This window comes from Ochotona curzoniae, unplaced genomic scaffold, assembly GCF_017591425.1.
Source record: "Ochotona curzoniae isolate NIBS_2020 unplaced genomic scaffold, NIBS_Ocur_1.0 scaffold_4701, whole genome shotgun sequence".
Classification (NCBI taxonomy): domain Eukaryota; kingdom Metazoa; phylum Chordata; class Mammalia; order Lagomorpha; family Ochotonidae; genus Ochotona; species Ochotona curzoniae.
In genome coordinates this window covers 23286432-23301069 of record NW_024467122.1, presented here as the reverse complement: position 1 = coordinate 23301069, position 14638 = coordinate 23286432, and positions in this window count along the sequence as shown.

Genomic DNA, 14638 nt, shown 5'->3' with positions numbered 1-14638 from the left:
CTTCTCTTTTATGCGCAGTTATTCAAATGAGACATAGTACCCACAGTTGTGCTTGAAATTTGTAGGGTAGGATGATGAACGCCTGGGGATAATCGTACGTATAAATACAAATTCTATAGGACATAAGTTGTTGATAAAACAAGTATCTTATAGATCTAGAGAAGAAAAAAATAATGTTTGCTATCTGAGTTGTCTGAGAGCGCGGCATTTGAATGGGCTCTTGGACTCGTAGTGAAAGTTAAGGAAGCAAAAGCGAACAGGACAGAATGCAAAGAAACACGAAAACAAACAAACACGGGACACTTTTAGCAAAACTTCACCTGGTCTAATGTGAGTGAAATGCAGGAATGAGGTACAGAAGGAAAAGTACCAAGGAAAACCATGGAATTGATTTCGCTGAAAAGCCTTTTTATGTCTAAGAAGGCTGTTTTTCTTTAGTCGTTGAGAGCTATTTTGATCACCTGAAAAGGTTTGCGTTAAATCATGATAAACGTGGAGGCGCATGCGCTACTTGAAGTACCTGAGAATTTGAGAAAATGTGCTTTTATAAGATAATGTGTATAAAAAATTGGGTAACTCGAGGTTCTAGAAATTTAAGTCACTGTTACTCTATGGGCCTTTTAAAGTTGAGTATGGGAGTGTTGTTATTTTTGGCCTCGGTAGTATTCTGAGCTTGAGCAGACCCTACACAGATAACCTACGGTGGAATATCTTTGCCAGGAACTGAAAACCTGTTAGTGTTAATCTTCCCTAAGGGAGAGGGGGTTTGCGCTTTTAAGCTGAAGCAGTACATTGCGATTAGGGAATAGAAAGGAAGGACATGGACAACTTTACGGGCAATAAAATCATTGCCTTGAGCTCTGGCGTTCTTTTATCAAAAACCTGGAAAATGATGACATCTTAACAGTACCTAAAAGTTCTCTACACACTCCGTGGAGCAAGCGTTTTGTTTGTTGTTGTAACGTGTTGGGAGCTGATATTGAGCAAATAAGCATGAAGCAAGAATGACTGTTTTCATCAAGTTAGTTATGTATCTATGTAAGGAATCAATGCTATGATATTACAAACAGCTGGTGGTGTACTGCTTTGTACATTTTTAAAAAAATCATTTATTTTCAGTCATCAATCAATCTTAATCATTTTCATCTGATAAAAATTATCCTTTTGCTAAGTATGAAACACTAAGAAGCATTTATCTTCTTTAGCTGCTTTTCCTGCGACAAAGCAGAGTAGTCCCCTTTGCCTCAACATATCAAATTGTGCCTTTAAAAAGGTAACCTTTATGGACAATATGATGTGCTCAAATTGGCTCAAAAGGGAGTAGCTAGGGAAAACTTGAGCAAACTCACCAGCAGCGCGAGGCTTCCCACTCAAGTCTTGACTGAGAGGAACACTGCAAATTAGAAAAACCTTCTAACTATTCACTCTGTGGTTAGTGCCTGGATTGGTATGTAATTCTCCTGTTTTCTGTAGGAAGGTGATGCACATAATGTGAGGTATGCTTTACCTATGGAGATGAAACCGCACTGTTTTCTGGGTGTTATTTAACTGATATTTAGATGCTTCTGAAAGAGTGGAAACACATGTGAAAATGACTTCAGGCTTGTTAAAAGCAGTTATCCAAAAAGTCCTACAGTCTGAAAAAAATGGATTTTGTTCTCCGTTCTGCTTCATTTCATATTAGCTGGTTGGCTTCAATTAAGTCATCACTACCTGTCAATTTCCGTTACCTATTTTTAGAATGATCACAATATATCATAATTAAACACATGTGTAAAATGCTAGCATCTATGTTTGGTAGATGGTAGCTATCAACATGGCTATGTAAGAAAATTAGACTATTTCTAAAGCAAAAGAAATAGGGCAGAATTAAAGGTATGAGAGGAAGATCAACAGACAGTAGTACGATGTTAAATGCAGCAGAATTTCTAAGTCATTGAATAAAGCTAATCAGACAACTCGCATGCAAATCCAAATATAGACTCTTCATATGTATGATCTAGATTTTGTTTTCAAACTCCTCAACTGGCTCTCCAGTTGACCTTGTGCTGTTTTGGTTGAACAGACTGAAAGCTCAGTTGCTGTCTCTTGGCTGTATTCTTGCACAGTATTTTGAGCCTAATTTTATTAGTCTTTTTTTTTTTCCATAACACCCCTAAAGATGATAGTAGACGCAGCTTTAGGTAACCCTAGGAGATAAAATGTCTTCCTGAAATGCTGCTTGAAAGCATTTTTCTCAATCATGGGCCTTTCGCCAAGTAATGCGTAGAAATTTTTCTTATTGATACTAATTTTTATTTAGATATTTGAAAGGAACAGGTACAGAGAGAGAGAAGAGGAAAGAGAGTACTCATACCATCAGTTTACTTTGCAAAATGGCCACACATGTCCCAGGCTGTGTTAGGCAGAAGCCAGGAACTTCTGCCTGATCTCCAGTGTGAGTGCAGGGGCCAACCTGCTTGGACCATCTTTCACTGTCTCAGCAGGGTGCTGCAACATATAGGTGACAGACTTGATAAGCCACACAAAGTTGGTCCCTTGAGTTTTCTTGAAGTTGAATTTAGGCCTATAGCCATTTTGTAGACTTACCCAATAGAAATGTGCATGTAAATAGAATTGATAACATTAAAACTGTCTGAATTTTAGCAGGATGTTTTGGTTTTATTGGTTTTATTTGTTTTTCTTTGTTTTGTTGTTTTTGTTTTAAGTACAACCAAGATAGTGGTAACTTCAGCATTGACTCCTGGCAAGCCAAATAGCTTGTGGATTTCCACGTGGAAGCAATGTCCCATCTTAGAGCTGTCGACCTTCACCACCAGGTGCTTTTCTTGTAGTGATTGAGCAATCTTGGTAGGCATCCTTTCTCTTCAGGACTCTTTCCTTTGCACACTCCTTCTCCAGGGGTTGTGTATTTCGGTGGGGCAGGGTTATGCTAGCTATGGAGAGATCCTTGGTTGCGGTGCAACTTCCTGCACAGCTTATTCCTCGGAGCTGAGAACAGTAGCAGGTAGGAGAAAGGGCAGATGGCACCGTGGCTTCCTCAAAGCCTTAGCAAGCATTCTACTTTGCAAGTTCCAACTGTGCGGATTGGCTTAGTAGCAGGTACGATGTTGGCATCCCACGTGGGTGCAGGCTAGAGCTCCAGCTGATCCCATTCTCATCCAGGTCCCTGTGGGGATGGCAGCAAGAAATGGTCCAAGTGCTTGCAGCCCATGCCACCCACATGGGAAAGGTGGATGAAGCCCCTGGCTTTCACCTGACATCCCCTAACCCTTGCAGCCACTTGGAGAGTGAAGCAGCAAAAACACAATCTCTCTCTGATTCTTCCTCTCCCTAATCTGACTTAAAACCAAAATTCAGGGTTACTATGAATGCATGGTAATTTAGTCCTGCATTTTAGCAATGGGTTGTTAATTGATTTAGTCTTCTGTTGGTATTTTACTGGGATGTCCTTCATATTTGCAATTGGTTTTGGTGGGTATTATTCCTTTTCTATGTCAAGAGAACATCTTGAAGTATCATTCGTAGGGCAGATTTGGAAGGGGCATATCCTTTGAGATTATCTTTACTGTGGAAGAATTTTAGTTCGTTTTCAAAGACAAAGGAAAGTTTTACTGGGTATGTTATCCTGGGATGACAACTTTTGCTTTTAGAATCTGGAATATGTCACTCCATTCTCTTCTGGCCTGTAGAGTTTCCTGTGAGAGATCTCCTGTGAATTTAATTGGCATTCCTTTATATATCAATTGATTTTTTTTTTTTCACGTGCACAGTTAAGGATTTTTTCCTTATGTTCACTTGAAGAGAGCTTGATGATCATGTGTCGTGGTGAAGATTGCTTTTGATCAGCCCTGCTTGGAGTTCTGTGCCCCTCAGGATGTTTTTGCCAATTCTTCCAGATCAAAGATGGACTCCCAGTGAAACTATTAATTATCTTGACAATAGGATGATGGGCTCTCTGCCATTGTCCATGCCTGCTGTGATGGACACATGACTGTTAATAAAGAACTATACTATAGTAATAATATACAGAAACTCAACGGGGGGAGGGATTTGAGGAGGGGATAAAGGAAATCCCAGGGCCTATGAAACTATCATAAAATGATAATAAGAATTAAGAAAAAAGAATTAAAATTTTTTTTTAAAAAGAAAGCAATACCTTAAAAACAAAGTTATAGGGCCCGGCACAGTAGCCTAGCAGGTAAAGTCCTTGCCTTGCATGTTCTGGGATCTGATAGGTGCTGGTTCAAATCCCAGCAGCTCTACTTCCCATCCAGCTCCCTGCCTGTGGCCTGGGAAAGCAGTCGAGGATGGCCCAAAGCCCTGGGACCCTGCACCCCCGTGGGAGACCTGGAAGAGGATCCGGGCTCCTGGCTTTGGATCGGCTCAGCTCCAGCCATTCTTGTCACTTGGGGAGCAAATCAACGGAAGGAAGATCTTCCTCTCTGTCTCTTCTCCTTCCTGAATATCTTTCTAATAAAAATAAATAAATCTTAAAAGTTACAAGTCTGAACTCTCAAGTAAAACAGTAACAAAAAAAAAAGTCCTCACATCTGTTGACATGTACCTAAAAAAACAACAAAAGGGTTTTTATCCTCAAATATTGTCATTTTCAGTCCTTCTACTCTTTAGAGATCAAAAAAGTCATGAAAGTACATCTAATCATATTAATACTATAATAACAGCTTGTATTTGTAATTTTCAATTAAAAATCTCTTAATTTTCTGTATATCACAGTGTGATTAGGAAAATATAATTCCTGCTTTCATGGAGGAGTACTTGAGATTCCTAACTTTTGTGCTTGCATAATGTTACACGCCTCAATGGCAAAGGACACATCTAAGCATTTTAATTCCACGTATATCTTATTTGTGCTTTGCCAAGCTTTCACAATACATGTCTTTAACTATTTCATCATTGCTGTCAGGGAAAAGTGCCTTAATACCCCTTGTGGCTACTTCATTAAGGGTAAAAATGTGTTGGCATGCAGGGAGAAAATTAAGACTTCAGAAACAGACCTGCAAGTGATATTTCTTTAAAATGTAACAAGGAAGTTATAAACTTAGAAAATGGAGCTAGATAACCTCAGGAAAAAATTTGCAACACAAGGAATTGCTCTGTAAAATATTAAGATAGTTCAAACTTGTAAGAAAAAAAAAGTTGCGAGTTTCTGAAATTTGCTTCTAGTTTGGCGGGGCAATCACTGTTGAATGTTCTAGATAACACTACAAACCTTGCATTAAAAAATTTCCAAAGCACGATGATAGGAGCAGGGAAATACAGTTGGGACTTGGAATAAGGAGAGAGCAGATCATGATAAACCAGTGCTCTGGCCTCTTGGACTGGCAGAGGCTGCAACTGAGGCAAGAGACTTTGAACACAACAACAATGTAGAATGAGTCAGTGGGAGCAGAAATTTGACAATGACCACAATCTTCTAGAAGAGTCAGATTCTTTGCATATATGCTACAAAATGTACATGATATGTTTCAGATTGAAAGAGGAAAAAAAAAAAAAAACCCAAGGGGCGGGCGGAGGAAGCAATTGTTATCTACCCAAAGTACGAAAGGAAATGACTCAGACTGAATGAAAATTTACTCTGGAAATAGTAAATTACTGGAGACATAGTAACTGTAGACACAATTGCAAAATACTACATTTGCCCATTAGTCTTTTTAAAGTATATGTGAAGTTATCCTGTGAAGTTGAGAGAATGAGGAAGTAATACATTTGAATCCTGTCTCACAACGTGAAAAATTGTGTTAGAATATTAGAATCTTCTTTGAAGGGCTTACATATATATATATTTTTTACTTTGTGTGATTTTATCTACCAATGACAAGCAGCCTATTTGACTTGAAAACTAGAACAGAGATGGATGAATAGACCTGGATAATTACAAAGTTTGTATGTTTTACAACAAATGGTGCATCATTTCTAAGTGAACTAAGAAAAATAAAAAATACACATCATTATCACCATAGCAATCACTTTACAAAGAAGTATTTAAAATCTTATGTTTGTGCTTTAAAAATACAGAAAATATAGAAAACAGAGGACAGAAATTTAAAAAGGACTATCAGAATAGATCAACAAAAAAGACTCTTAGCTACAAAATATCTATTTCAAGTACAAAAATACTGATAGACTGAAAGTAAATTAAGTTAAACCAGTATGCATATGATGTCATTTACGGATTTCATATTTGTTAATTTTCCTTCAAAAATTATCCCATTTCTTCTTTAAAAAGATAATTTTATTGGAAATGTGGTTTTACAGAGAGACAGAAAGATCTGTTAGTTTACTTCCCATAATAGCCAGAGCTGAGCCAACTTAAAGTCAGGATCCAAGAGTTCTTCCAGGTCTCCCACACGGGTGCAGGGTCCCAAGGCTTTGGGCCATCTCATACTGCTTACCCAGGCCACAAGCAGAGAGCTAGATGGGAAGTGGAACAGCCGGGACATGGAATATGAACTGGTGTCCAAATGGGATCCTAGCACGTGCAAGGCAAGGATTTTAGCTACCAGACCATTGCGTAAGGCTCTCCAAAAATTTTTTCATAAAATTACTTGCAAGGTTCTCAGAATTATTCTGACACACTAATAGAACAATAAGAAATTTCAGTTGACCACCATACATAAGTCTACTAGAAGACAAACAAAATAAAACTTGTATCCTTGTTGCAGTCTGTTTAGTGCTAAACTTTCTCAACTCTGTGCTTTTTATGTGCGATTTTACTATTTAAAATGGCTCCTAAATGCAGAGCTGAAGACTGTGGTGTCCCTAAGGGAGAAAACATTAGTGTTAGAGAAGTTTCCTTCAGGTAAAAATTACAGTGCTGTCAACCTCGATGAAGGAGTGGGAAGCTATAGAGGCTGAGAATGTTACTGGACCCTCGTCCCCTGGGCTGATTAGAATACCACAGACAATGGTTTGAGGTGAAAGATAACAGATGCTTAATCAGATGCTTAATCTATTGACAGAGGAGAGCAAAGTTGACTTTTAGACATCAAGGATTGCTATTTTGTTTGGATTTGGGAATTGTGGGGGTTTATAACAGGCCGCAGGAAGGAGAACTGGCACGGTGAAACCACAAAAGAGCGGCAGGTCTGCGGTGTCAGGTGCCTGGGTCATCCCTGCAGTGATGTTGCTGCATTCCTCCTGGTGGTGGTGTCCTCCTGGTGGTGGTGTCCTCCTGGTGGTGGTGTGGTAGACTTCCGGGTAGAGTCCACGGGTGGTGAGATTTGATCTAGCCTTCCCTGCTTTGGAAAAGGAAATTGAGATAAGGAACAAGGCAGTCTGTGTCTTAGACATGGGTAAGTGCGCATCAGAAGCCCAGCCTCAGAGTGTCAGCTTCTCAAGAAGTGAGAAGTCTGACTTGGGCTCTTTTATATCCAGTTACATTAAGGCTGCGGAATACAGGGACAAATGGAGACAAGAGTGATATAAAATAACTATAGCGGTAAAAACCTTTCAAAGCATGAATGAGAAAATGACAAAATGACAAATCCAATCAGAAGGCTAATAGCTGGTCTCAACAAATGTGACACTACTAGAAAGGATGGAAAAGTAATGTGTGATAGTGAAAAGAACAAATGAAAAGATGGGATGAAGTATATTCTTAAGCCACTTACAAAAGCAATTTTTTTTTACAATGGTTTTGATCTTGAACAAGGTTAAGTTTTATCATATTGAGAAAAATCATAAAATGTCTTGTTTAGAAAAAAAAATTCTGAATGCATCCAAATACTCTGTCATGAGACAGAAAAAAATACTGTTTTTAAATGTTCCATGAATAGTTGCTTATTATGAATGACAAAAGCAAATGTGCTGAGAATCTGATATGCCAAAAGTTGTGACTCAAGATTTTTATACCCAACTACTATCTGTTCCTATGAATGTCTGTAAAAAGCTACCTTCAAATGTTCATGGGTTATACCACTCAGATTGGATTCTCACTCAGAACTACCTGAAAAAAAATTTCAACCATATATATACACATATATATGTATATGTGTATATGTATATATATGTATATATGTGTGTGTGTATAGAGACAGAGAGCCATTCTAAGTGGCCACTTAACCTGCTGCACCAAACTCTGACCCTTCTATGTTTCTTTAAATGTATTACAATTTAACTTGTACAAACAAAAAGTAAACGTATAATTTAAGCATGAAATGCTTACTTTCAATGTTTATTAAAATGAGGCATTTAAATAAGACTGAAAATTTTTCCTATTTGAGGTTTTAAAAAATAATTTGGAATTCTATGTGTAATATATCTTCTTCTAACATTGAAGAGCATATTTAGTGTTAACATAAATATTTAATAACATATTTAATAACATTCAGTATTCTGGAACTCACTGACCCAATGCAACTGCTGTGATTGCATGCCAATTACACAAATTGTAATTATGGGAGAGATACTCGTGTAGAAATGGCAAAATAAAGCAGCAAGAGATTGAATGCTTTGCATTATTGATAGTTCCTTATGCAAAAATCAATGGTGGCCAGCTTTCTGCAAAACACAACACTTTAAAAAGGAGTTCTCTCTCTTTTTTAGCACCTGTTTGATTCTACTATACCTTCACTTTCAGTTGTCCCAGGACCAGCATGGTTGATGGGTTTGTTACCATATGGACTGTGGTCGCATCAAATTCTTAGTTGTTGTTGTTCAGGGGGGTGTGTTGGCAGTATAAGTGCTGAGATCAGAAAGGCTCGGGATAATGTCTGTGGCTGATCCACGCAGCACAAGTGCTGTGTTCGACAGCTGCGGGCCTTAGTGAGATGAGTCTGTGCAACCTGTGTCGCATTGTGGGCCCGCATCCTATTGACTGAGCCGACCCAGAAGAGCTGTGGCCAACCCAGAAAAAAAGAGCCCAGCCAGAATCCCATGACCTGCAGGCTCTGTCCCCTGGTGTGCGCCATCCAGCCTGCCTTCTGTATGCCACCAAGCTCCCTGCCTCCGAACTCTTGCATGATCGTCAAAGTAGAACCAAGCTCTCCCTGGAGATATGCCACATGGATGCAGGATGTGCACCCCACCTTTGGGCAATATAATGTCATTACAGGAAAATTGCTGCAAGAGGAACTCCTACATCCATCACACCTGATGCCATGGAGCATCTGATACTTGATAAAAGGATGTGAAAGTGGGAAACACTTGAACCCCACCCCGATCTCCGATCCCTTTTGGGTGTTCCATTAGAGTCCCCCAGGCCTTTGGGGTTATGTCCTTGTTTGGAATTTTTCTGTGTTATGGCCTTATGTTCCTTCTCTCTCTCAAGCTAACCTGCACTTTCTTTATGTTTTGTCAAGCCTGTTTCTCCACACATCTATGTTATTCGTTCTATAATGTGTGGAGAAAAGAAGCTGCGCCCCCAAAACTGAACAAATTTTTTTGTTGTTGCAAGGACAAGGGAAGAGGCATGAGAAATCATTGCCGCATAGTGCTAATCAAGAGAGATGATCAGGCTTAAGACTGCATTTCTTTTTTTTTTTTTTTTTTTTTTTTTACGAAGTCAGATATACAGAGAGGAGAGACGGAGAGGAAGGTCTTCCGTTGGATCGTTCACTTCCCAAGTGTCTGCAATGGCTGGTGCTGTGCCAGTCCAAAGCCAGGAGCCAGGAACCTCTTCTGGGTCTCCCACACAGGTTCAGGGTCCCAAAGCTTTGGGCTGTCCTCCACTGCTTTCCCAGGCCACAAGCAGGTAGCTGGATGGGAAGTGGAGCTGCCGAGATTAGAACCGGTGCCCATATGGGATCCTGGCGTGATGAAGGCGAAGACTTTAACCACCAGGCCATGCTGCTGGGCCCACTGCTGAAAGGACAGAAATAAACTGTATTATTAAAATTTAAGTTTTTAAAATTGTGATACGCAGATTCTCAATGCATCTGAGTCTGCACATGTTTACATTGTCCAGGAAGAGATCTTGCTGTCGTGCTGGGACACATGTGCTGCAATAGTGTCCTTACTGGGGAGTATTCAGCTTGCTTGATATTAATCTGGGTTTGTGGTGCGAGATGTTTAAAGAGTTGCCTGCACAGGCAGAACCTGGGAATTAGAAAGGTTATAGAATTTTCCAGGACCTTTGCCAATGGAAAGAAGCCACAATTGGCCCAGAATTTGACGTTTTGACCTTATAACATAACACATCTCACTGAGTCACGTTTCCTGTTGTTCAAGTAACTAAACATGAGTTCTTGGGTTAGCTGTTCAGGACTCTCCAAGGACACCAGAGCTTGCGCCCCTGTGATTTCTCGTGCACTATCAGCACCAAAAGGTGTTTCTCTTCATACCCTTACTTGTGGGGTAAAAGCTTTGACACTTGAGAATCTCCAGGATTTAAACAAAGAATAAGATTTTGAAGGGGATATGTAGGGATCAGGCGTCAAAATAGGGCTTTTTAAGTTTAAGTGCTTTACATTAGCGAGGAACCAAGGGTCTTCTCCATGTTTTTTTTGGTTTAATTGAACAAAAAGCAAAGTCATCTTCATAGAGTTTTCCTTTGTTGATCGCTGAGTCTTCTGGAGTTAGCTGGACTTTGGAAAGCTAGTGAATGGTCTGAATCCATTCACTGTGATTCGTAGGAAAAACGGAACCGGAAGGCATGCGCATGCTAGCCCTGGGCTTCTGCGGCTCTTAGCGGTGCAAAAAGAGTAAATGCCCCGCGCTGTATTTACCTAGAAGAGATGCATATGCCACACAAAATATGCCAATAATTACTAGCAATTATTTCAAGATAGAATTATAAACATCGATACTAATTTACGTATTTGTGCATTTCAAACATTGAAATATAATTTATGTGTGTAAGCTTATATACAAACATACTCTCTTAAGAACCAATTATGTTGGGCCTGGCAGCGTGGCCTAGCGGCTAAAATCCTCACCTTGAACACACCAGGATCTCATATGGGTGCCGGTTCTAATCCCGGCAGCTCCACTTCCCATCCAGCTCCCTGCTTGTGGCCTGGGAAAGCAGTGGAGGATGGCCCAAAGCTTTGGGACCCTGTACCCGCGTGGGAGACCCGGAAGAATTTCCTGGCTTCGGATCGGCATAGCATCGGCCATTGCGCTCACTTGGGGAGTGAATCATCGTTCGGGAGATCTTCTCTATGTCTCCTCCTCTCTCTATATCTGACTTTCCAATAAATAGTCTTTTTTTTAAGATTTATTTATTTAACCTACAAAGGAAAATTTAACATTTATGCACATACTCATAGTAAATATGTAAAAATAAGGATGTCAAATATGTAATAGATGATGTGCCATGAGTAATTGACAGGGAGAAAATGAAAGTTTTCCCCCTGGTCTTCAGATTCTGTAGGGAGAAGATTTGCTAGCTGACAAATGAGCAACATATACATTTTCTCAATTGCATATGTTGGCTATAATTGTTAGTCATGCTCTGATTATCCCTGCTAATTGTCTTCGCATAACTAAATTGGACAAGTTTCAGCTTTCAGAAATATACTTGAGGAGCAATGAAAAACAATTTTAGTTAATGGATGCTCATTAGCATCATCATTTAATAGAAAATATCAAGTAATACTTTGTGACTTTATGGGTTCCCATCATTCTTGTTTTTGCATTTTTAATCAGTTTTTACAGTTATATTTGGGGAGGAACTATTAGTTTCTTAATGATTCTTTGACATATTGTGTATTTTGTCAACAAACGTAATCATTCTATTTATTCAGCGCTCGTTTTCCAATGGATTTATTGATTAGCCAAAGACATATGAATATCATAATCCTGCAAGTTTGGAAAAAAATTTATTTATCTCCATTAGCAAGTATAAACAGATAAGTGTTATATTTGAGAAAGAAATGGATGAATATCAAAACAAGTTTATAAACTTTTCTTAATCTTATCTTTCCAAACTTTACCTCCCTATGATAGGTTTCTAATTTAATAGAGCGTGTGTATTTCCATTAATCTACACTGTTACTGAAGTTTGGATATAAGATATTTCTATATAATTATTGAAAACAGCCTGGGGCTGGCGATGTTTTCTATATTCCAGAAGATCACTCTCTCAAGATGTTTCCTCTCCTGTGATTCGTGTTTATGCCTTGCCTCTGAATCATGTGTGAAAACAAGCAGCTGAGTGTATGTTGTCAGCTGGGGAACACTTGTTATTGAACAGACGTCGCTTTTGTTTGAAATGCATTCATGTTTATGACTTTACTACAGAACAACCCAAGAATAAGGAATCTTTTTGGTCAAGGGAAAATTAAATTAGGCAATGATGAGAACTTCCGAACAAGAACAGGCACCTCTGACGGGTCTGTACCTGTGGGAGCTGTTGCTTCCTTTCTCCTCCGTGGTGTGTGGTCAAGTATGTGATTTATTCATGAAGGCACCGTCACTATCAATAATTGTGTTCAGAACAAGTGATTGCTCTTTAAACCATGGAAAGTCACAACAATTTCTCTTAACAGGAAGGAATAATACTCAAAAATATCAGACATTCACAGACCAGGTTTTTATATTTTTCCCCTTAAATGAATCCTACTGACTATTAAAATTGAGCCATTTGACAATGCCATTGTTAACCTGCTTTTTAAATATAAAAATGGTTATTTGGTAGTGTAATATATCGTTTCAGTCTCGTCAATTTTGATCTTTTAAGCATTTCATTTCGTTATGAGTTGTCAGTAACAGTATAAGTCAGAAATTAGCATTGCCATAGGATAAACGAACCAGCCATATCAGTAATGTGGATGTTTAAGGGGCTGTAACAGCACAGTCATCAAAAACTGAACAATTGCTATAGTACTGAGAGTAGCTCTATTATTGAGTTACATAAATTATTACATTCTGTAAAATATGTGAAAGTAGGAATGGTAGTTCTCTGAGGTTGCCCTAATAAATTACTGCATACTCCATGACTTTAAACAAAATAATTTTATTCTCTTGATATTCTAGACTATAGAAGTTTGCTCAAATAGTGTTCACCTCCCTACAGGGCTCCAAGGTAGAGTCTGTTCTTTGCCTTGCCCAGCTCCTAGGAGCTGCCAGCTTCTTTGATCTGTGGCCAAGTTCAGTACCTGCCTTCGCCTTCACATCAACTTGACGAGTTTACCTCTGCCAGTTACAAGGACCATTATGACTATATAGCCCAGGATGGAACCTCACATTTCACGATCATTGCCCTATTACACCTACAAAAAAGAATGCAGATTCTTTCATGGTATTAGGTTGTAGAATATTTTTTTTCTTCTGTAGGCATTACAATCAACCTATCATGATAATAGCTCTGGATTTCTCTTAGAGGAACAGTTAGGCTAATTATTTTCATTTCCACTATAATTTATCCTTTTTTCCCTATAACTTATCTTTATCTCCAAGCAGTCTGAGAACAATGACAATTTTTGTTCATATATAAACTCCAAGAAAAAATGTTATATCTACCAAAGCATACCCGTATGCAGAATAGGCAACAAAAAAAATCCTTGCAGGAAGGCCAGTCTTAATCCAGTGTTTCTGTTTTCCATTAAAATGTTAGCTTATGATGAGATCAGGAGCTTTCACTGGAATGTGATCATCAGGAAGGTCAGCTAGCCTCATTCCACACTGCAGTGCCTGGGTTCTGCTCGCGTTGCAGTTTGTAGCTTGAATTTTTTTGCTCATGTCCACCCTGTGATGCAGCAGAGATGGCTCAAGTTCTTGGGTCCCTGTCATCTATGCAAGGGAGCTGGGTTGAGTTCTGAGCTTTGTCCTGTCACAACCTTGGGTATTGCAAACATTTGTGTTGGGGGTGGGGGGCTGGGGGGAAGAGAAGGAGAGGAGAGGTTGTATGAACTAGTTGGTAAAAGATCTGTTTCCTTCTCTCTGCCTTTTCAATAAAATGAAAATGTGAAAGCTTTAAATGTTGATGGATGTAAACAGAATGCTTAGAGATGTGACTAATTTATATTCTGGAATAGGTTTTCTAACTTTTAGAAGATCACTGGTAATTCAGAGTATAAGTTTGTGTGTTCTAGAGGACTTTTATTTATTTATTTTTATTTATTCTTATTTATTTGAACGGCAAAGTCAGAGAGAGGTAGAGAACAGAGAGAGCTTCCATGTGCTGACTCATTTGCCAAATGGCCATACTCGGTTTGGACCCAGCAGAAGCCAGGGCCAGGGACTGAATCCAGGTCTTCCGCCAATGTGGCAGTGGCCTCAGCACATGGGCCACCTTCCACTGCATTCTCAGGCATAATAGCAAGGAGCTGGATCGGGCAGGTACAACAGCCAGGTCTTGAACCCACACTCATGCTAGCATTACAGACAGCAGCCCAGCCCTCTGTACCACAATGGCAACCCCTTGAAGGCTTTTTAGTGAGCCACCTTCTAAATGTCCAGTTCCCAGGAGGATGTGTCTCTCATAAAGATAAAATTTCCCAATCCTTTACAGCTTTTTCGATTTTCAGATTAATTTACAGAAAAGCTCTGAGATTATTTTTATTGTGAAGAACATATATACTTTAAAGGTTTTGCTCTTATAGAATACTGATCAGCTCTACCTCATGGCATTTGAATTTTAGTGTTTTCCCCAATGAATGTGTTAATCCCACATTCTGAACTCCTACTTAGTCTTTCTGCTGGATCTTAAATAAGAGTAAGTTAAACTTTGCCA